The sequence below is a fragment of the Mesoplodon mirus genome (genome assembly GCF_964341445.2).
Source record: "Mesoplodon mirus genome assembly, chromosome: 6".
NCBI classification, from domain to species: domain Eukaryota; kingdom Metazoa; phylum Chordata; class Mammalia; order Artiodactyla; family Ziphiidae; genus Mesoplodon; species Mesoplodon mirus.
In genome coordinates, this window is record NC_138982.1 from 13,527,805 (window position 1) to 13,549,699 (window position 21,895).

Below are 21,895 nucleotides of genomic sequence, written 5' to 3' on the forward strand. Positions count from 1 at the left end.
TTTTTCGTTCTCAAGATTGCTTTGGCTATTCGGGGTCTTTTGTGTTTCCATACAAATTGTGAAATTTTTTGTTCTAGTTCTGTGAAAAATGCCAGTGGTAGTTTGATAGGGATTGCATTGAACCTGTAGATTGCTTTGGGTAGTAGAGTCATTTTCACAATGTTGATTCTTCCAATCCAAGAACATGGTACATCTCTCCATCTATTTGTATCATCTTTAATTTCTTTCATCAGTGTCTTATAATTTTCTGCATACAGGTCTTTTGTCTCCTTAGGTAGGTTTATTCCTAGATATTTTATTCTTTTTGTTGCAATGGTAAATGGGAGTGTTTCCTTGATTTCTCTTTCAGATTTTTCATCATCAGTATATAGGAATGCCAGAGATTTCTGTGCATTAATTTTGTATCCTGCAACTTTACCAAATTCATTGATTAACTCTAGTAGTTTTCTGGTAGCATCTTTAGGATTCTCTATGTATAGTATCATGTCATCTGCAAACAGTGACAGCTTTACTTCTTCTTTTCCAATTTGGATTCCTTTTATTTCCTTTTCTTCTCTGATTGCTGTGGCTAAAACTTCCAAAACTAGGTTGAATAAGAGTGGTGAAAGTGGGCAACCTTGTCTAGTTCCTGATCTTAGTGGAAATGGTTTCAGTTTTTCACCATTGAGGACGATGCTGGCTGTGGGTTTGTCATATATGGCCTTTATTATGTTGAGGAAAGTTCCCTCTATGCCTACTTTCTGCAGGGTTTTTATCATAAATGGGTGTTGAATTTTGTCGAAAGCTTTCTCTGCATCTATTGAGATGATCATATGGTTTTTCTCCTTCAGTTTGTTAATATGGTGTATCACGTTGATTGATTTGCGTATATTGAAGAATCCTTGCATTCCTGGAATAAACCCCACTTGATCATGGTGTATGATCCTTTTAATGTGCTGTTGGATTCTGTTTGCTAGGATTTTGTTGAGGATTTTTGCATCTATGTTCATCAGTGATATTGGCCTGTAGTTTTCTTTCTTTGTGACATCCTTGCCTGGTTTTGGTATCAAGGTGATGGTGGCCTCGTAGAATGAGTTTGGGAGTGTTCCTCCCTCTGCTATATTTTGGAAGAGTTTCAGAAGGACAGGTGTTAGCTCTTCTCTAAATGCTTGATAGAATTCGCCTGTGAAGCCATCTGGTCCTGGGCTTTTGTTTGTTGGAAGATTTTTTATCACAGTTTCAATTTCAGTGCTTGTGATTGGTCTGTTCATATTTTCTATTTCTTCCTGATTCAGTCTCGGCAGGTTGTGCTTTTCTAAGAATTTGTCCATTTCTTCCAGGTTGTCCATTTTATTGGCATAGAGTTGCTTATAGTAATCTCTCATGATCTTTTTTATTTCTGTAGTGTCAGTTGTTACTTCTCCTTTTTCATTTCTAATTCTATTGATTTGAGTCTTCTCCCTTTTTTTCTTGATGAGTCTGGCTAATGGTTTATCAATTTTGTTTATCTTCTCAAAGAACCAGCTTTTAGTTTTATTGATCTTTGCTATCGTTTCCTTCATTTCTTTTTCATTTATTTCTGATCTGATTTTTATGATTTCTTTCCTTCTGCTAACTTTGGGATGTTTTTGTTCTTCTTTCTCTAATTGCTTTAGGTGCAAGGTTAGGTTGTTTATTCGAGATGTTTCCTGTTTCTTAAGGTGGGATTGTATTGCTATAAACTTCCCTCTTAGAACTGCTTTTGCTGCATCCCATAGGTTTTGGGTCGTCGTGTCTCCATTGTCATTTGTTTCTAGGTATTTTTTAATTTCCTCTTTGATTTCTTCAGTGATCACTTCGTTATTAAGTAGTGTATTGTTTAGCCTCCATGTGTTTGTATTTTTTACAGCTCTTTTCCTGTAATTGATATCTAGTCTCATAGCATTGTGGTCAGAAAAGATACTTGATACAATTTCAATTTTCTTAAATTTACCAAGGCTTGATTTGTGACCCAAGATATGATCTATCCTGGAGAATGTTCCATGAGCACTTGAGAAAAATGTGTATTCTGTTGTTTTTGGATGGAATGTCCTATAAATATCAATTAAGTCCATCTTGTTTAATGTATCATTTAAAGCTTGTGTTTCCTTATTTATTTTCATTTTGGATGATCTGTCCATTGGTGAAAGTGGGGTGTTAAAGTCCCCTACTATGAGTGTGTTACTGTCGATTTCTCCTTTTATGGCTGTTAGTATTTGCCTTATGTATTGAGGGGCTCCTATGTTGGGTGCATAAATATTTACAATTGTTATATCTTCTTCTTGGATCGATCCCTTGATCATTATGTAGTGTCCTTCTTTGTCTCTTCTAGTAGTCCTTATTTTAAAGTCTATTTTGTCTGATATGAGAATTGCTACTCCAGCTTTCTTTTGGTTTCCATTTGCATGGAATATCTTTTTCCATCCCCTTACTTTCAGTCTGTATGTGTCTCTAGGTCTGAAGTGGGTCTCTTGTAGACAGCATATAGATGGGTCTTGTTTTTGTATCCATTCAGCCACTCTGTGTCTTTTGGTGGGAGCATTTAGTCCATTTACATTTAAGGTAATTATCGATATGTATGTTCCTATTCCCATTTTCTTAATTGTTTTGGGTTCATTATTGTAGGTCTTTTCCTTCTGTTGTGTTTCTTGCCTAGAGAAGTTCCTTTAGCATTTGTTGTAAAGCTGGTTTGGTGGTGCTGAACTCTCTCAGCTTTTGCTTGTCTGTAAACGTTTTAATTTCTCCATCAAATCTGAATGAGATCCTTGCTGGGTAGAGTAATCTTGGTTGCAGGTTTTTCTCCTTCATCACTTTAAGTATGTCCTGCCACTCCCTTCTGGCTTGTAGAGTTTCTGCTGAGAGATCAGCTGTTATCCTGATGGGGATTCCCTTGTGTGTTATTTGTTGTTTTTGCCTTGCTGCTTTTAATATGATTTCTTTGTGTTTAATTTTTGACAGTTTGATTAATATGTGTCTTGGCGTATTTCTCCTTGGATTTATTCTGTATGGGACTCTCTGTGCCTCCTGGACTTGATTAACTATTTCCTTTCCCATATTAGGGAAGTTTTCAACTATAATCTCTTCAAATATTTTCTCAGTCCCTTTCTTTTTCTCTTCTTCTTCTGGAACCCCTATAATTCGAATGTTGGTGCGTTTAATGTTGTCCCAGAGGTCTCTGAGACTGTCCTCTGTTCTTTTCATTCTTTTTTCTTTATTTTGCTCTGCAGCAGTTATTTCCACTATTTTATCTTCCACCTCACTTATCCGTTCTTCTGCCTCAGTTATTCTGCTATTGATCCCATCTAGAGTATTTTTTATTTCATGTATTGTGTTTTTAATCGATGCTTGATTCATCTTTAGTTCTTCTAGGTCCTTGTTAACTGTTTCTTGCATTTTGTCTATTCTATTTCCGAGATTTTGGATCTGGGAAATAGAATCTTGGATCATCTTTACCATCATTATTCTGAATTCTTTTTCAGGTAGAGTGCCTATTACCTCTTCATTTGTTAGGTCTGGTGGGTTTTTATCTTGCTCCTTCTCCTGCTGTGTGTTTTTCTGTCTTCTCATTTTGCTTATGTTACTGTGTTTGGGGTCTCCTTTTTGCAGGCTGCAGGTTCGTAGTTCCTGTTGTTTTTGGTGTCTGTCCCCAGTGGCTAAGGTTGGTTTAGTGGGTTGTGTAGGCTTCCTGGTGGAGGGGACTAGTGCCTGTGTTCTGGTGGATGAGGCTGGATCTTGTCTTTCTGGTGGGCAGGTCCACGTCTGGTGGTGTGTTTTGGGGTGTCTGTGGACTTTTTATGATTTTAGGCCACCTCTCTGCTAATGGGTGGTGTTGTGTTCCTGTCTTGCTAGTTGTTTGGCTTAGGGTGTCCAGCACTGTAGCCTGCTGGTCGTTGAGTGAAGCTGGGTGCTGGTGTTGAGATGGAGATCTCTGGAAGATTTTCGCCGTTTGATATTATGTGGAGCTGGGAGGTCTCTTGTGGACCAGTGTCCTGAAGTTGGCTCTCCCACCTCAGAGGCACAGCACTGACTCCTGGCTCCTCAATTTGGGATGATGTGTTGTCTATTCATGTATTCCACAGATGCAGGGTACATCAAGTTGATTGTGGAGCTTTAATCCGCTGCTTCTGAGGCTGCTGGGAGAGGTTTCCCTTTCTCTTCTTTGTTCTCACAGCTCCTAGGTCTCAGCTTTGGATTTGGCCCCGCCTCTGCGTGTAGGTCGCCGGAGGGCGTCTGTTCTTCGCTCAGATAGGACAGGGTTAAAGGAGCAGCCTCTTCGGGGACTCTGGCTCACTCAGGCCAGGAGGGAGGGAGGGGCACGGAGTGCGGGGCGAGCCTGCAGCGGCAGAGGTCGGCGTGATGTTGCAGCAGCCCGAGGCGCACCGTGCGTTCTCCCAGGGAAGCCGCCCCTGGATCCCGGGACTCCGGCAGTGGCGGGCTGCACAGGCTCCCGGAAGGGCGGTGTGGGCAGTGACCTGCGCTCGCACACAGGCTTCTTGGCGGCGGCAGCAGCAGCCCCAGCGTCCCACGCCTGTCACTGGGCTCCGCGCTTTCAGTCGTGACTCGCGCCCGTCTGTGGAGCCCCTTTAAGCAGCGCTCTTAATCCCCTCTCCTCGCGCACCAGGAAACCAAGAGGGAAGAAAAAGTCTCTTGCCTCTTCGGCAGCTCTAGAGTTTTCCCGGACTCCCTCCCGGCTAGCTGTGGCACATTAGCCCCCTTCAGGCTGAGTTCTCGCCACCAGCCCCAGTCCTCTCCCTGCGCTCTGACCGAAGCCCGAGCCTCAGCTTCCAGCACTGCGTGCCCCGGCGGGCGAGCAGACAAGCCTCTCGGGCTGGTGAGTGCCGCTCGGCACCGATCCTCTGTGCGGGAATCTCTCCGCTTTGCCCTACCCAGGTATGTGGGGAGTTTCTTGCCTTTTGGGAGGTCTGGGGTCTTCTGCCAGCGTTCAGTAGGTGTTCTGTAGGAGTTGTTCCACGTGTAGCTGTATTTCTGGTGTATCCGTGGGGAGGAAGGTGATCTCCGCGTCTTACTCTTCCGCCATCTTACCCGGAAGTCAAAAGATGGAATTTCTAAAAGGAGACACAACTATGAATGTGGGCTGTAATGATCATCACTAGAGAACATGGAAAGTGAAGACTGAAAACCTTCTGAGCAAAGGTGAGAATGAGTTTTGTGTGTAAAAAAGTAAGGAGGAAATGTGTTTTACTGCTGTTGAGGTTTTGTAGTAGAGAGAGGGACCCTCAGCATTTATAGAAAGGGCGCATTTGCCTTGGATGCTAAGCCAATGTTTAGGAAATCATTTTCTAGAAATCACAGGAGCCCTGCCCAATGCTTCCACTTTACTCACACTTACACCCAGTTCATCAGTAAGACAGGGGGGCTCTGTTTCCAAAATATATCCCAAATCATCCACCTTTCCAGCTACTACCTTATCCAATTTACTATCCTCTCTTGCCTGGACTATGGAGTTCCAATTCCTCTCCCTGTTTTCACTCTTGGACCCCTACATTCCTTTCTCCATGCAATGCATGTTCAAAACATGTCAGTCACTTCCTTTTGAACTTAGAATAGAATTCGCTCTCCTTAGCATGACCTAACGGTCCTGTATGACCTACCCTTGACCACCAACCTTCTACGAGAACTCCCATGCCTCACCATATGCTCCAGCCACACCTTCCTTATGTTCTATATTCTCTGGAAATTATAGAGGGTTATCAGGCTTTAGTTACCTAGCTCTTGGTATGCCCTCCGTCTTAATATTTTTCACGCATCCTCACGGCTTTCTCCTTCTCACTCAGGATTCACCTTAATGTCAAGTCCCTGTGGAGGACCTTTCTGACTATCTTATTTAAAACACCATCCTCATTATACTCTGTAACATTACCCGGCTGCATTTTCTTCCTAGTTTTTAATCATTATATGGAAATATTTTATGTATTTGTTTACCTGTTTATTATTTATCTTTCTCTACCAGGATATAAGCTTTGTGAGAGCAGAGATTTTTGTTTGTCTTATTCCTCACCATGTCTCCAGAGCCTAAAAACTAATTTTTTTTAGGCCTTTCTGGAATGTAATAGGTAGATAATGTTTAATTAAATAAATGAAAATATGGAAATGTTGAAACCTATTTATATGAAATTGGAAAGCATATGTCAGAGTAGCCTGTCAGGGAGATCTGGACTGAAAATAAAGAGGAATTGACAGTCGTGATATACTTCATACAATAAATCAATGGGGCCTACTCACTGGCAAGAGACAGAGAATTGCAATGAAATCAAAGGCGGATACTTCAAAAATGATTCATTCTGTCATCATCAGTGGATGAATCAAAACTAATTTTTAGAAAGATTCCAGTGGCTAGATGAAGTTGTTAATATGGGATATTAGTAATTAGCAAATGTTCCTCTGTGGTTGGGAATAATGCTGTGCACAAATGTGTGTTTTTGTTGTTATCCTGGCATATTTTCGCTATATTATTGTTGCTGTCATTATTGTGCATTTATTTGCAATTGTGGACCCATAATGAGGTGTGAACTGCTCCCCTGGGGTAGATTAGGCACTCTTGGAAAGTTTGTGTCGTATCTTTGGAGCCATAAGGGTACTACTGAGTAAACTGCTGCTCTGCCACACAAGCTTTCCTCATGATACTCTGGCCTTAAAGAAGAATCTTAATGAATCTTTCAACTGTATTTCTTTTTCTTAGCTCCTTTCCATCAGAATACATTTTTAGCTATCACATTTCCCTACCTCTTTTATCTTGAACAGTTTTCCCGGAGAATTGACCCAGGTAACTTGTAACCACTTTTTACTCTTAAAAATTATTAAAGGGCACAGTGGTTGAGAGTCCGCCTGCTGATGCAGGGGACGCGGGTTCGTGCCCCGGTCCGGGAGGATCCCACATGCCGCGGAGCGGCTGGGCCCGTGAGCCATGGCCGCTGAGCCTGCGCATCTGGAGCCTGTGCTCCGCAACGGGAGAGGCCACAACAGTGAGAGGCCCGCGTACGGCAAAAAAAAATAAAATAAAATAAAATAATAAATTATTAAAGACCCCAGAGAACTTTTGTTTACGGGGGTCTTATCTTTCAGTACTCACCGTATTAGAAAGGGAAACTCTGTGGTTGCAAGAGAATGAGATTGAAAAATTAAGTAATATTGGTATTAAATAGTATTGTTATGAAAATAGTTTTGACCTTGCAGACTCCTTGAAAGGGTGGCAGGGACCCCAAGGTCCCCAGATCACACTTGGAGAACCACTAGCAGATAATAATACCTAGGATTTATAGAGATATTGTCTATCTGCCATTTGCTTCCTTGGGGAGAAAAAGGTATGTCATAGTATTTCCATATCTAAAAATATTTCTCTATAGGGTTGGTGTCAGGATCGGATGTAATAATGAAAATAAATTTTTTTCCACAAGCATAAATTCTTATATGCACATAAGAACAAAGTTAAGAGTTATCATTAATAACTCATAAAAAAACAGATTTTGAAAAATCTGACTTTTTCATTGACTTCTGAAGTTTTCTGCGTTCTAGCTTTGTAAACTATGATGGTGATTTTTATTAAATCACACAGTGCCGTTTTTTTCGTCTCAAAGCATGAAATAGTTTGGCATATTTACCAATAAATATATGAGGTTTTGCTCATAGTACTGTAGTTTGTGCTTTATTCTCATACTCAAGTTATATTATAACGTATCAAAAATGCCAGGTTATGACTTCTTTATAATATACAGGATAGCATAGTTAACGCCAAATACACAATTGAAAGTGTATCAGTTTAATTGCATATTCTTTAAAGAAACTTTGAGGACAAAAGGAACTAATACTCCTATGAGTTATAATATCTAAAAATTTCATGGTGTTTCTAATTTACATTCATGGTGTTTCTAATTTACATACATGGTGTTTCTAATTTACATACATGGTGTTTCTAATTTACATTACTCTCTTCACATTCTTGGTATCTTTTTGTCTCCACAATAATTCTGCAAGATTACAAATTATCTTCTGTATCTTCCTTCTATAAAAGAAAAATAAAATTGAGGCTTTGGGAGTTTATTAGTTTTCTGTGGCTGCTGTAACAAATTACCACAGACATAGTGACTTAACACAAATTTATTATTTTACAGTTCTGTAGTTCAGAAGGTCACTGCCATTGGCTTAAAATCAAGGTATCAGCAGAGCTGCATTCTTTCCTGGAGGCTTTAGAGGAAAATCCGTCTCCTTGCCTTTTCCAGCTTCTAGAGACTGCACACATTCTTTATTTCATGTCCCTTTCCTCCATCTTCAAAATGAGCAACATTGGGCCGAGTGCTTCTCATACTGCCATCTCTCTGGGTCTATTTTCTGATTCCCTCTTCTACTTTTAAAGGCTTTTGTGATTACATTGCACCCACCTGGATAATCCAGGATAATCTTCCTATTTTAAGGTCATGTGATTAGCAAACAATCCATTTGCAACCTTATTTCTCCTGTGCCACGTATCCTAATATATTCATAAATTCTAATGGTTATGACATAGACATCTTTGAGGGAGAAGGGCATTATTCTGCCTACCCCAGGGAGGATAAGCATGTTTACCAAACTAAGAAAGGTAAGGTTTGGACTTAGATCTGGCCCTCTGACTCCTTTGTCCTTTCAGGGAAAATTGTCTTTGCTCTTGAAGGTCTTACCGTGGGATGAAGGACAGCGGATACTGCTGGAGAAGGTCTGGTGGTGGAGAGATTTGGCACATGAGATCTTGAACATATCATGAGGCATCTGGGGCCTTTAAGGAGAGGCTGTAGTCTCTAGGTAGAGTTTGATTGCATCTGTCCTCTTCTTCCTGTGTCTTTATTGATCTGTACTCTTCATCTTCCCTTTATTTCCTTAAATCATCGTGACATGGAAATGACATATAACCTAAATGTTAGGTTACATTTTTATTTTTAAATGCATTGTTATAGTACCTGTTGTCGATTGACACTTCCCTTATTTTGTAAATTAAAAAGATCTAAAACAAATTGTGCTCTAATTCTGTAACCCAGTGTCTGTGTTAGACACATACACTTTTGTTTGAGGTGTGTAAAATGATTTTTACTTCTGTGAGTCAGTGATTTGTGATAGAAAAAAGCCCAACTATTTACTTATTTCCTCCTTTTATTTGATACAACTATGTTATCTTGTAAATAGAATGAATTAAATTATTTAGCATGAATCTACCTAGTCAATTAATTATATAGTTAGATAGATTCTGAGGACATAGGACACATAAGTTTTGATAAGGGTGAAAGAGATATGAAAGGAGAGAGGGAAGAGGGTCATGACAACGGTGAGGATTCTGAAGAGAAAAGACAAGTATTTTTGCTAGTGGGCAATTTGGGAAAATTACTTGATCTCTCTGTGCCATGGTTTCCTCAACTATAAAATGGGGATTATGAGAGAATCCTATTTTACGTGTCGTGAAAAATAATGAGTTAATTGATGTAAAGTACTTAGCACATTGCTTAGAGTTTTACATGTATTAAATTTACTTACTTTAATATGCAAAACTATTATAATGATTAGTGTTATTTTTATTAGGGAGATAGTCCTTGAAGAGGAACGTGAGTAAAAAGCGTTAGGAGAAAACCCACTCTTTGCCTAATTCACGAGTTTCTTTATGGCTGAACCTGTTTTTGACATTTAGAGTCTTGAGATTTCTGTATCTCTGTTAACAGGAGAGAAATCCCTTCTAAATATTTCCTACTTTCTGTAAAAGGAATATACCTATACATATACAGATCTCTATCTCTCCTAAAATATAAAAGCTTCCACTTGAACCCAAAGTGTCCTGTAATCACAGAGTTTTTCTCCTAACTCTTGGTGCCAAGTAGTTCCATCCAGAGGGTGACTCTTACTGCCTTTGTATCCTCACCACATACCTTCTTCTCAGTGCCCTACAATCCTAGCTTTAACTGCTACCACACCAATATCCGTTCTTTTAACACCATCAAACCCTTCATAAATTGTACTACATTCAGAAATATTGGCAGAATAGAGGCATGTTCTGGAATCCACAGAAACTTAGGTTAAAGCTTCCCAGGTTATTTAACCCAACTGGACTTCAATTCTCTTATCTCTAAAATGGGAATAATGGAGGATAAATATTACTCCACATAGTATCTGTCACATAGTCTCTGTCAGTGAATGGTTTTTATAGCATAGGTCATTTTATGTGTATTTTGAAATAAGTGGATTGCTAAAAGTGTGGAAAATATTAGTTTCATTTTATACATCAAATTTGGAAAATAGTCAAAAATTGTGCAATTTTAAAGGGGCAGGTGGAGTTAGTTAATAATAAATTGTATTTGTGCTGTTGTCACATGGCAGCATCACTTTCAGACAAATTGAAAGACAAAATAGGCAATACCATTGGTCATGCTCTACCCGTACCAGAAATTTTCTCAGTAATTTTTTGATAATGATGGTAGTATTTATTTTTTGAATTATCAATATTAAAATTTATTTTTAATACTATAACAATGTTGCTCGAGTTCTTAAGTTGTGATAACACTGTTGCTGAAAATATGAAAAACTTTGGAAAGATGTTTAGATGTGATAAAAACACTTTGAAGAGGATCTAGAATCCCCACAATACCTTGTGCTCTTAATTTTGGAGTAGTTTCAGGAAAAGTGTTGAGCAAAATACAGTACTTTTTAAAAAATTTTATTGAAATATAGTTGATTTACAATGATGTGTCAGTTTCAGGTATACAGTAAAGTGATTCAGTTATACATACATATATATATATATATATATATATACTTTTTAAAACTCTCTTCCATTATAGGTTATTACAAGATATTGAGTATAGTTCCCTGTGCTGTACAGTAGGTCCTTGTTGGTTATCTATTTTATATATAGTAGTGTGTATATTTTAATCCCAAACTCCTAATTTATCCCTCTCTCCCCTTTCCTTTTGGTAATCATAAATTTGTTTTCTAAGTCTGGGAGTCTATTTCTGTTTTGTAAATAAGTTCATTTGTATCATTTTTTTCAGATTCCACATATAAGTGATATCATGATATTTGTCTTTCTCTTTCATTTAATATGATAGTCTCTAGGTCCACCTATATTGCTGCAAATGGCATTATTTCATTCTTTTTTTATGGCTGAGTAATATTCCATTGTTTATAAATATATATGTATTGGTATATACTGTATACTATATATATATATATATATATATATATATATATATATATATATATATCCGTTCATCTGTCAATGGACATTTAGGTTGCTTCCATGTCTTGGCTATTGTAAATAGTGCTGCTATGAACATTGGGGTGCATGTATCTTTTCAAATTATGTTTTCCTCCTGTTTATATGCCCAAGAGTGGGATTGCTGAGTCATATGGTAGCTCTATTTTTAGTTTTTTAAGGAAACTCCATACTGTTCTCCATAATGGCTGCACCAATTTATATTCCTACCAACAGTGTAGGAGGGTTCCTTTTTCTCCATGCTCTCTCCATCATTTATTATCTGAAAAATAAGGTACTTTTTGATTCACATAATTCATATAAATAAATTTTTTTTAAAAAAAGGAATAAAAAGAATGTGAGGCATGACATGACTGTGAGAAAAAAACAAGGTCAAGTGCCCCTAAGCCACATTGGCTGGAGATTTATGCATATCAACCTTTACATTTATTCCTGTGGGAAAGTTCATCTTAACTCATGTGTGCTTTGAATTATGTGAGGTCTTCAGGAACACATTTCTCTCATAATATTAGACCACCCTGCATCTTTAAGTTCAAGTCCCGTTTCAGTCACCGTGTCCTGGTGGAGTGTTTAAACAATTTGTTTAAATAAATACTCTTTGTAAAGCTTGCATGTATAAACCAATGACCTATTTTCAAAAATACCTCTGATATGTCTTTCTTAATGAACAAAGAAATGTTTCCTGCAGTGAAGAAGCACATTCCCCCTCTGCAAGCTCAGGGATGGTCTTCGGCTCTATTCTCCTTGTCCAGCTGCAGGAAATTCCCTTACCTGTCGTTCAATGTCTGGCCTGTGTTAGAGATGCTGTTTTGGCAGAATCCAACAGCTTGTCTGCTACTCCTCAGGTATACATGCATGACAGGTTAGGGTCTTTTGATGTCCAGGTCAGCCATGACACTTGTGAGACTAGGGACACTTGTTTTCGAATATAACCTACTAGGGCCTCTTCCTACGCCCCTCAATTCTCCATGCCCTTGACCCACAGATACCTCTACCACAGTTAGCAAACTCTGTTTAGTGCTTCCTAGAGACACTGTGGATTAGAAAATATGTCCATGACATTACCATCCACTTGACAGCACTTTGTGGTCCTCAGCATTGTGTGGCGAGTCTAGGATATCCTCTACTCATGGTCCCTAAAGGTAGAGGGTTTGGGATCTCTTGGTAGAGCTGAACAGGGAGCATCCACCTGAAGTTATAGACCCCCTCGGAGCCTGTACACAGATCATTTCTTCTGTCAGCATATTGATTGATGAAGCCATTGCTCTGCCTAAAATACTTCTTGTTAATACATTTGCAGCAGTGACACAACAACAAACAAAATAAAACAAATAAGACCAAAAAAGAAAACCCAGATAGTTTGAACCGTAATTTGTTCTCACTTTGAAAATGAGCTACTGCAACTCTTGAAAAGTTGGAAATGAATATTCCAAATGGAAGTTATTTCTGCCAAATGTTACAGACATAATGTGTGAGAAAGGTTTTCTCAAATTGCTCAGTATATATGCTCAGCATATATTTCCTATACTCAAGGCTGTCAATCTAACTGTTTAAATAAATACCCCTTGGAGAGCTTATATGAATAAGAGCTTTATTATCTAAGCTGCTTATTTTATGAAGTCCATCTCTTTCTCAAGGCTTACTTCAAATATACACTTTCTCTCCTGCCACCAGGATTGTGAATCACATTTATAGACATAAAAATGTAACACAGGTTTTGTTTAGTTCTATGTTTTAGTTTATCAGATCTATTTGAATCTACAATCTGCAAACTAGTGAAAACTACAGAAATGTGAAAAATCATTTTTTCTACTTGATTTTTACGTGCACTCTTAGAATTATATGTTTCTTCCTTATAACAACAAAGAAGCTATTTATCCTTAACAGTGCACAGAATAGTTTTCTTAAGTGAGTTGGGAAAAATAAGTTACTAACTTTTTCCTATAAAACTTCTAAGTAGAAACCAATTTATGATACCAATAGTTTAATGTCCTTATTATCATGAGTGTAATTTAAATATGTAATAAATATTTAAATATGTAATATGTAATTTTAAATATGTAATAAGTCTTACATGTACATTGGTGCATGGGCACCAATCAAACAGAAAGGGTACTGATCAGTTGGAATTGTCCCTTGTATTGTAATAACTGTGATACCAGCTCTGATATAGCCCTGCTAGTTGCGCCTTATTGTGATTTATGTGGCTTTTTTTTTTTTTTTTTTTTGCGATACCTGGGCCTCTCACGGCTGTGGCCTCTCCTGCTGCGGAGCACAGGCTCCGGACGCGCAGGCCCAGCGGCCATGGCTCACGGGCCCATCTGCTCCGCGGCACGTGGGATCTTCCCAGACCGGGGCACAAACCTGCGTCCCCTGCATCGGCAGGCGGACTCCCAACCACTGCGCCAGCAGGAAAGCCCGTCTTTTTTTTTTTTTTTTTTTTTTTTTTTTTTCTAGAGAAGAAGCACAGAAAAGTAAGAGGAGATGGACAGTTTTTGCTTTTCCATCTATTCTCTGTAGGACAAAGTATTTGGTTATAAATTGGGGCCTGAAATGAAACTAAAAAGATTTCTAAAGAATATCCATTTTAAATTAATTCAACCAAGAAATGTTTGCTGAATGTATGAATTTGTTCCAATTCTTCCAGTGTATGAGATATAATTTATAAGTCATTGTGCTGGTCAGAACACAGTGACATACAAGAACAAGCCTGAAAAGTACAAAGTTGCACCAAGTGAGAATATTATCTGTGGAAATTTAGATTGTGGCAACCAGATACACTAGCTTGGGATCCACTAGCTGAATGAGTAGCCCATTTTTCTCCCCAAGGAGAAAATAACCACTTGATCACCAACAGTTGGTCAGGTACTGCCTAGGAGACACTAGATCTGCATCTTCTGCGGATTTAGATTCTGAAGTTACCTTATAGAGTCAGATTCATTAATATCAAAATTATTCCTGAAAATCTCTTACAACAAACAACATCATCATGGAGACTGAAATTCCATCTCTTAATAAATCCAGAATCAGTTTTTTCATCAGCTTTGGGACAGCTTGTTCTTTCTTGCTTGGATTCACAGATGAAATAGCTTGTATTTAAAGAGAAAGGCTCATCCTAAAATACTATAAAAAAATAATTCAAAATGGCAAGATGTTTACACCACAGGAGATGCAAAGGACCTGAGACTAAAAGCATGAATTCACACCTCTCAGCTAATGCTCACTCAAACTGAGACCTAAGTTCTTTGAATATCAAAGTGGGTGGAATCTCCTGCATCTTTTAAAAGTGTTGTTTCTCTTTCTTTCTTTCTCTACCCGACTCTTGAAGCCCAAGTATATAAAGTTGAATTTGTCTTATCACCAAGTGAATGTGCCTAGCATATTACCCTACCTATATACAGGGTAAGTTAATCATTCTCATTTAAAAGATAAAACACTGAAGCTAGGAGAGGTTAAATGTCACGTTGCAGATCGCATGGCTGGCAGAGCAAAGTTTGAAGAAGCACTGACTCCGAAGATGTTATATTTCCACCAGGGCATAGCAGTCCTCCAGGTAGTACTCTGGTACTCTATTATTTACAGAAGCTCCACCAGGCCCCTGTCCTTAGAAGTCTATTTAGGGACTGGAAATACTGCTGAGACTCTAGCTGACCTGCGGAGTGACAGGGTTCTCCTCTTGTCTCTAGGCTCAGGATCTGAAAAAAAATGCTGGGTATCAGATAATTCAGCCTCAGAGCAATTGTACATTTGAAATAAAACTTTAATATAAAAATCTTAGCTCTTAAAATTCTATTTGCTATTAGTTCTCAGGGTTATCAGCCTTTAGGTTGAACCACATCAAATTGCCATTTCTGTGGGTGAAAAATGTTGATTATAAGCAATTTCATGGGGTCCAATGTAAATTTATCACCATGGCTTTTATAGTAGAAAAAGGCCTGTAACAACATAAAATGTTTTCTGGTCACCTTATAAGATATAGCCTTCTGGTCACTCTATTCTGTCAACCTGGGTTTTATTTTTCTCTTTCTCTTCATAGCAATGATCAGAATCTGGATTTGCTTTGTCTTTTGTTTTCTTACTTTTTTCCCCGCCCCTGCCCCCATCAGTAGAATTTACTCTCATCATCAAGAAAAGTTCCTGGAATATAGAAAACACTCAGTAAATATTTGTTGAGTAAAATAAACTTGATGATTTGAAAATATCTGCCTAAAATGTTGAATTATTAGATATATTTTCTATTTGGAGTGTTGCTATAAAACATACATTTCCAATTCCCCAATGTCCCTTTGGAAAAGATAAATTAATTCATTTCATTAGTGATATTGTATTGCCTGTGGCATGACTTGTCAGGGTGGCTACAAGAGACTAATGATTGGATAATCAGAGTTTATTTATCATAGAACCATTTTTTGCTACTGAACTGAAGTATAAATAATGGTATATCAGTATTTACATTATAAATACTGTTTTGAGGTTTGTTAGTTGGTCAAAAAATTATCCCTAGGCTGAAACAGCTAGTGGGTAAACATTGCATGTACCACATATAATGTATCAAAATGTGAGTATAGTGATCCTTTGTTAAGCAAAGAACAAACATTGCATACAAATAACTTTTGTCTGATGAGAGTGAAGCTGTTGAAGGATCCCAATTTCTTGATGACACTCAGCATCTTGGAAAAATAATAGCATTAACATAATCTTGTGGAGATAAACTGCATACCAATAAGAGAAGATGAAGTTCTACTAGAATTTTCATTCAGAAGAAAAGATTAGATTCCTCAGATAATATTAAGGGGCAAGACTGGTTTAATAACTGTGGCAAAAAATTGGCGGGACCAACAAGAGCTGTTGCCAAGAAATACAGCTCTGGCTGCTGGTGTGTCGGCACTCTTGACATTGAAGGGCCGTATGACCTCTCCAAGTGATTGATTTTTATGAACCTGCTGTATAAACCATTACTTTCAGGGAAAATACACTTTGGCTACATAAATCCCTCCCATGTCCAAGAAACATTTCCCCAAACATAGTATTATTGTTAATTGAGAATACCCCCAAATCCTTCCTCTCCTCCATCCTCAGACCATGGAGGTGCCAATCAAGTCACTTCTCCAGTGGGGCTATTGTGGTTAAAGACATAGTGAGCAGCCTAAGGCCGTCCTGGAGCTTCTGGTTTTCTGGTAGCTAAGGGTAGACAGATTTGCAAACAGCCAGCAACAGGAAATGATTGCGACCTGTTTGGGAACCAATAAACATTGAGTTACTGTACTAGTGACTCATCTAAAATATTTTAAATTTCCTCGGAAGTGACCATTTTTTTGCCAATTCAGGGATTTTGTACATTTTATTTCTTTGGCTGCACCACCCGGCATGCAGGATTTTAGTTCCCTGACCAGAGATTGACCCGTGACCCCTGTAGTGGAAGTATGGAGTCCTAACCATTGGACCACCAGGGAATTCCTGGTTTTGTACATGTTGTTTTATCTCCCTAAGACGTTCTCTTGGTTAATGCCTACTTATCCTTTCAGAATTCTGTTCAGATATCATTTTCTCAGAAAAACCTTCCTTACTATTAACCCCCCCAACCTCCATCCTGACAGCCGCAGTTACACACACACACACACACACACACACACACAGGCCTTCCTATTACACATTCTCATAGGCCCCTCTGCACTTCCTCCCTAGCACCGTAATGTGTGTGTGACCATTAGCTCCATAAAGGCAGGCATGTCTTTTCAGTTTTTTGCTGCATCCTCAGTATCTAAGCAAGTACATGGCACACAGTGGATGCTTAGTAAATATTGCTGAGTGCTTGACTTTTTGAAGTTGTTTTTGTCCTGTTCCTCTGTGTTTTTCTTTGAACTAGAGTTTACAATAGATACAGACTGTACATTCCTTCGTGGACTTTCCCTGTTCTGTTTCTAGCCTTAACTCCACATTCCAGACAAACCAACCATTTGTCATCTCTCATTCATGGCTCAGTGGCTTCCAACTGCAGCTGCTGCTTTGGGGTTGGCTTTCCCATAAGATTCATGATGAGACAAGTTTCCTCGGCATCAAACTTTTGGTTCTATTCAGTGAGCATTTATTGAGCATCCATAACTCACCATACACTGTGTTAGGAGCTCTGATATAAAAATGAAGATTGGTCTTATTTCTAAGCATCTTTGAGGCAAGAGGTGGGCAGAGAAACACATGGATGGATTAATGCAGTAATTGTGTGCTGAGTGTCACAATCAAGGTGCTTTAGATTTAGCCTGTATGGGTAGAAAAGGGTTTCCACACTGCCTGTAACATGCTGACATACCAGGATCCCTGGTACTCGTATATTCAGTGATTCTCTCATTAGAAGCAAATGCTTTACAGGTTAAATCATGGGAATATCAGATGGTGACACAAGTTTTTAAGTACTCACATCAAATAAGTTTGTCTGGGAAAGGAATTTCATAGATCTTATTCTTAGTCTGCATTTCTTTTAAATTCAGCATTCCAAGTTCTCATCTCTAATCATCTCTTGCTTCAGTAGTTTTCTTTTTTCCCTTTATTTATTTATTTTTTAATTGAGGTATAGTTGATTTACAATGTTGTTTCAGGTGTACAGCAAAGTCATTCAGTTGCGCATATATATATATATATATATATATATATATATATATATATAAAAATCTATTCTTTTTCATGTTATTTTCCATTATAGGCTTTAATCAGCATTCAGATATTTCTGATGCTGTAGGGCCACAGACCCAGCCCTTTTCTCACAAACATCAACATTAACTTGCTTAGGTTATTGAAATAATATACTACTGAGCTACAACCTTCTTTTTCACCCTTTCCTTGCTACTTTACAGGAAATTTAATTCCTTTTCATAGAAATCATTCTCATTTTGAAGATATTCTCACATTAAACCAAAGAAAGAAATAATTATATTTGGTGGAAAGTACAGCTTCTAAGTAAAGATCTCCTTCCCTCGACTGTTACAGGAGGAGCATGGAAAGGCAAAGCCAGCTCTGGGGGCCAGTGCATTGCCTGCTGCTACCTCACTTGTAACAAAGGACCAGTCTCTTTGAAATGCTCACACAGCATGGATTGAAATTGTTAACGGAAATCCTAGTAAATAGGGACCATGGGTTTTAGGCATTTATATGAGTATAAAGCATCCTATTGTGAGAATCTGCCATTTCCATTAAGTACATTTTAGCTCTAATTGAGGAGCCTTCTTGCTATTACCCCAGTTGGACTTGATCTTTTACTCTTCAGGGCTTTATTTATTTATTTTTTGGCAATTCCTCCCATCCATCATACTTACTGAATTCTTTCTTGAAATATACTCAATTGGAAATTAGAATCTGAGTTCTGAAAGGGACCCCATCTCTGAAAATATGGAGCAAAATCAAGTACATGCTAGAAACCATGAGTCCCGCCTGCCTGCCTCTCACCAAATGATCACTAACATTTGTATAGCACTTCACACATTCAAAATGTATTTTTCAAATATTATCTCATTTAATTCTTGCCCCTTCCCTGTGAGTTAGTTATTCATAACTCTACTTTACAGATAAGAAAATAGGGTTCAGGAGAAGTCAAATGACTGGCCAAAGATCACAGAGTAAGTAGCAGAAAACAGCCATCCAAAGGAAGCCTTTTGCCTTCATATTTCATGAACTTCATATATCTTCTAAATGCACAATGTCATCCTTGTAGGCTGTGTTGGTTTCCTCCAGGCCCAAAATTTTATTCATCTTTATACCCGTCACCCCAGTGGCTCTTCCACCTGGCCTAAGTGGAGTTTAATGAGTACATTTCTTGGATAGATTGATTTTGTTCTTTGGGTGAGAATTTGTTCAGTAGTTATTCTATTTTCCTTAAAAAAAAAGTATTTTACATTACAAACTTAATTTCAAAGTCCAGAAGGAAACAAACAAAAAACAACAAAAAGAGCCAAACAACAAAAACAAATCAGCATTTCCTCTAAAATGAAAACAATGACATTTAAGCTTCAATTACACTTCTCGCTGCCCTGCAAATAGCCACGCCAGGACTCAGGGCTTCTTGCTGATTGAGAGCACATTTTGAGTTCCCCCCATTGTTCCTGGCAAACCTGCTCCCATGTAGCAAGCAGGATATTCAACTTGACAAGGCTCTTTCTTTCTGGATCAGGGAGGGAGCAAGGTTCTTGTCAGTTTGAATCATGAGCCCACACTTGGCAAAGCTGAGTGGACAGACACAGTGGGGGGAGGTGCCATGTGCACGCCATCCATGAACCCATCATGTGGGCCTCTTTCCCCATCTCCTAAATAACTCTACTGGCTTCTAGCTATCCTGCTCCTAGAGGGCCTCTTTACTATTTGGCCAGCTGATTTGCTTCTGACACTAAATCAACTCGTTATCCAGCTTCTAAAATTTTACTTTAAGACTTCATCATTCTACCAATATTTTTTTCAGAGTTGCAGCTGAGGATATCCAATTCTGCCATTCTCAAGGTTTTAATGTTTTAAAACATATTTCTAAGGATGAAAATGCCCTTTTTTTAGAGTCCACATCAAAAGGCTTTTAGAAGTCATCAAAGAAAACTGAAAACCTAGTATATGCAGCTCTAAAAATAGTTTGCCTTTATTATTATTTTAAAAAACTGAGCTTTAAAAGAATGATAAATAGAATTAATAAAAGATGAACTCCAGAAATTCTGATTATGTAATAAAGAAAACAAAAGTGTCTTATTATTTCATACCTTTACCCCTAAGAGTTCACACTTCAGTTGTATTTGTTTCAAGAGGAAAAAAGAACAAACCTTTACTGGTTAAGCATCCTAACATATGTCTGAAAAGTAAGTAATCTGGCCCCATTTTTCTTCTCATAGGCATTGAGAACAATATTTTTGGTTATTATATGAATGTAGAATTTTATCCTTTGCTGTTTTCTTTTTAATCATGAAATAGCAGTAAAGTTTCTTTTGAATACAGGTAAATCTTTCTTTAAAGTATTTTTACGGCAATGGAACCCATCACAAGCTTTTTGAGGTTTAATTATAGAATTTTGTGGTGCTGTCAGGGTGGGAAAAATTTTTCCTCTTTCCTTCTAGGTTCTTCTGGCTGGTCTAAGAATTAAATTGATATGAGACAGATTAACAGGAGAAAATCAAATTTAAGTTCATATGTAAAGGAACACCACATACATGAAAGGCTCAAAGACAGAAAGGTAAAATGAGGTGTCTATGCCATCCTGAGCTAGGGAAAGTGATAGGAACCTGGGACTTCCAAGGACAGTAAGGTCACTCACGGGATGAGAAGAAGAAGAGCAGATGTTGAGTAATTAGGTGTTTGCCCAGCCATACACATGGGCCACTGACATAAAATTTATCTCTGGTAATTATTCTCATTCTGGGAAAGAACCAACCCTCAATTCTTTAAGGAGGAGATAGTTTCTCTTGAGCCTGAATGGTCTCAATTGCCTTCAGCTCAAAATAATCCACATGCCAAAGTGACACATCTTCGAATGAATAGTCATAAAGGGGTTCTGAACAGGCCTCCCCAAGATGTGTCACATTGGCATGTGGATTATTTTGAGCTGAAAGCAGTCAAACCCTGTGGGCTCAGAAGGAACTTTTACCTCTCCCTTAAGGAATTTAAACTGGGGAGGCCTGTTCTGAACCCCTTCATGACTATCCAATGCTAAACACGTAAACAAACCAAGTAATTAAGGGAGGGAGAACAAGAAAATGACTGATAATGTTAAAGTCACAGTTGTCCCATACTTTCAATCATCCTTTTCAATGTTCTCAGCTGAATCTAAATCTCAAGTAATAAAATAACAGTTTGCATAACAAACTCCATTTTTTTGTCTAGTTACCTAATACTAAATGAAACTTCACCACACCTTTACATATATCTAAATCTTGCCTTGCATTAAGAACCCATAACAGACAATAACTATGAAAACATTGTTCTTTGGGGCTGTTGTCCATATTCTTTTTCAGTCTTTACTTCCTTTGTTTCAGTTACATTCTACTTGTCCCCTTTACCAGAAAGTTGTAGGGGGAACGTATTATCATTACTGACTTAACTACACTTCAGATGTAGCTTTTTCCCACTGGCGTACTTTTATGGATTGCTCTAATGCCCTAAATCATCATTGTCATCATTCATTGATAATTATCTTCTGAGTGTTTACTAACCTGGATGGTACCTCACAAGGCCCTGTGATGCTATATATTTTTTCAGTTATAGTTATAGTTCCAGCCCTAAAAGATTTTGCAGTCTAAAACCATGAATATAGACCAGCATTGAAGTTAATGATTATTCATAAAATTTGGACAAGTACTCAATATATATGTACGTATAACTTATCACTTAAAATTGTAGCTACATAGTATTTAGGATAAAGGTTAGTCGAGGGCTGAGCCAATAGATAAGATCCAGAATAGTCAAGCAGAGATTAAAGTGCAAAGCAGAAAAATTTAGAGAGCAGGATTTTTTTTTTTTCTCCTGGGGTCTTCAGGGTAGTGAAGATCTCTCCTGCTATAAACAGAAGTGCAGGGAAGATTAAATTACTATTTAGGGTTGGAGGGGGGGTGATCCTTACCCAACAGATGGATGAAGCTTTCATATTAATCATGACAAGAAAGTATTGCTTCAAGCCTATGTTGGTCATTAACC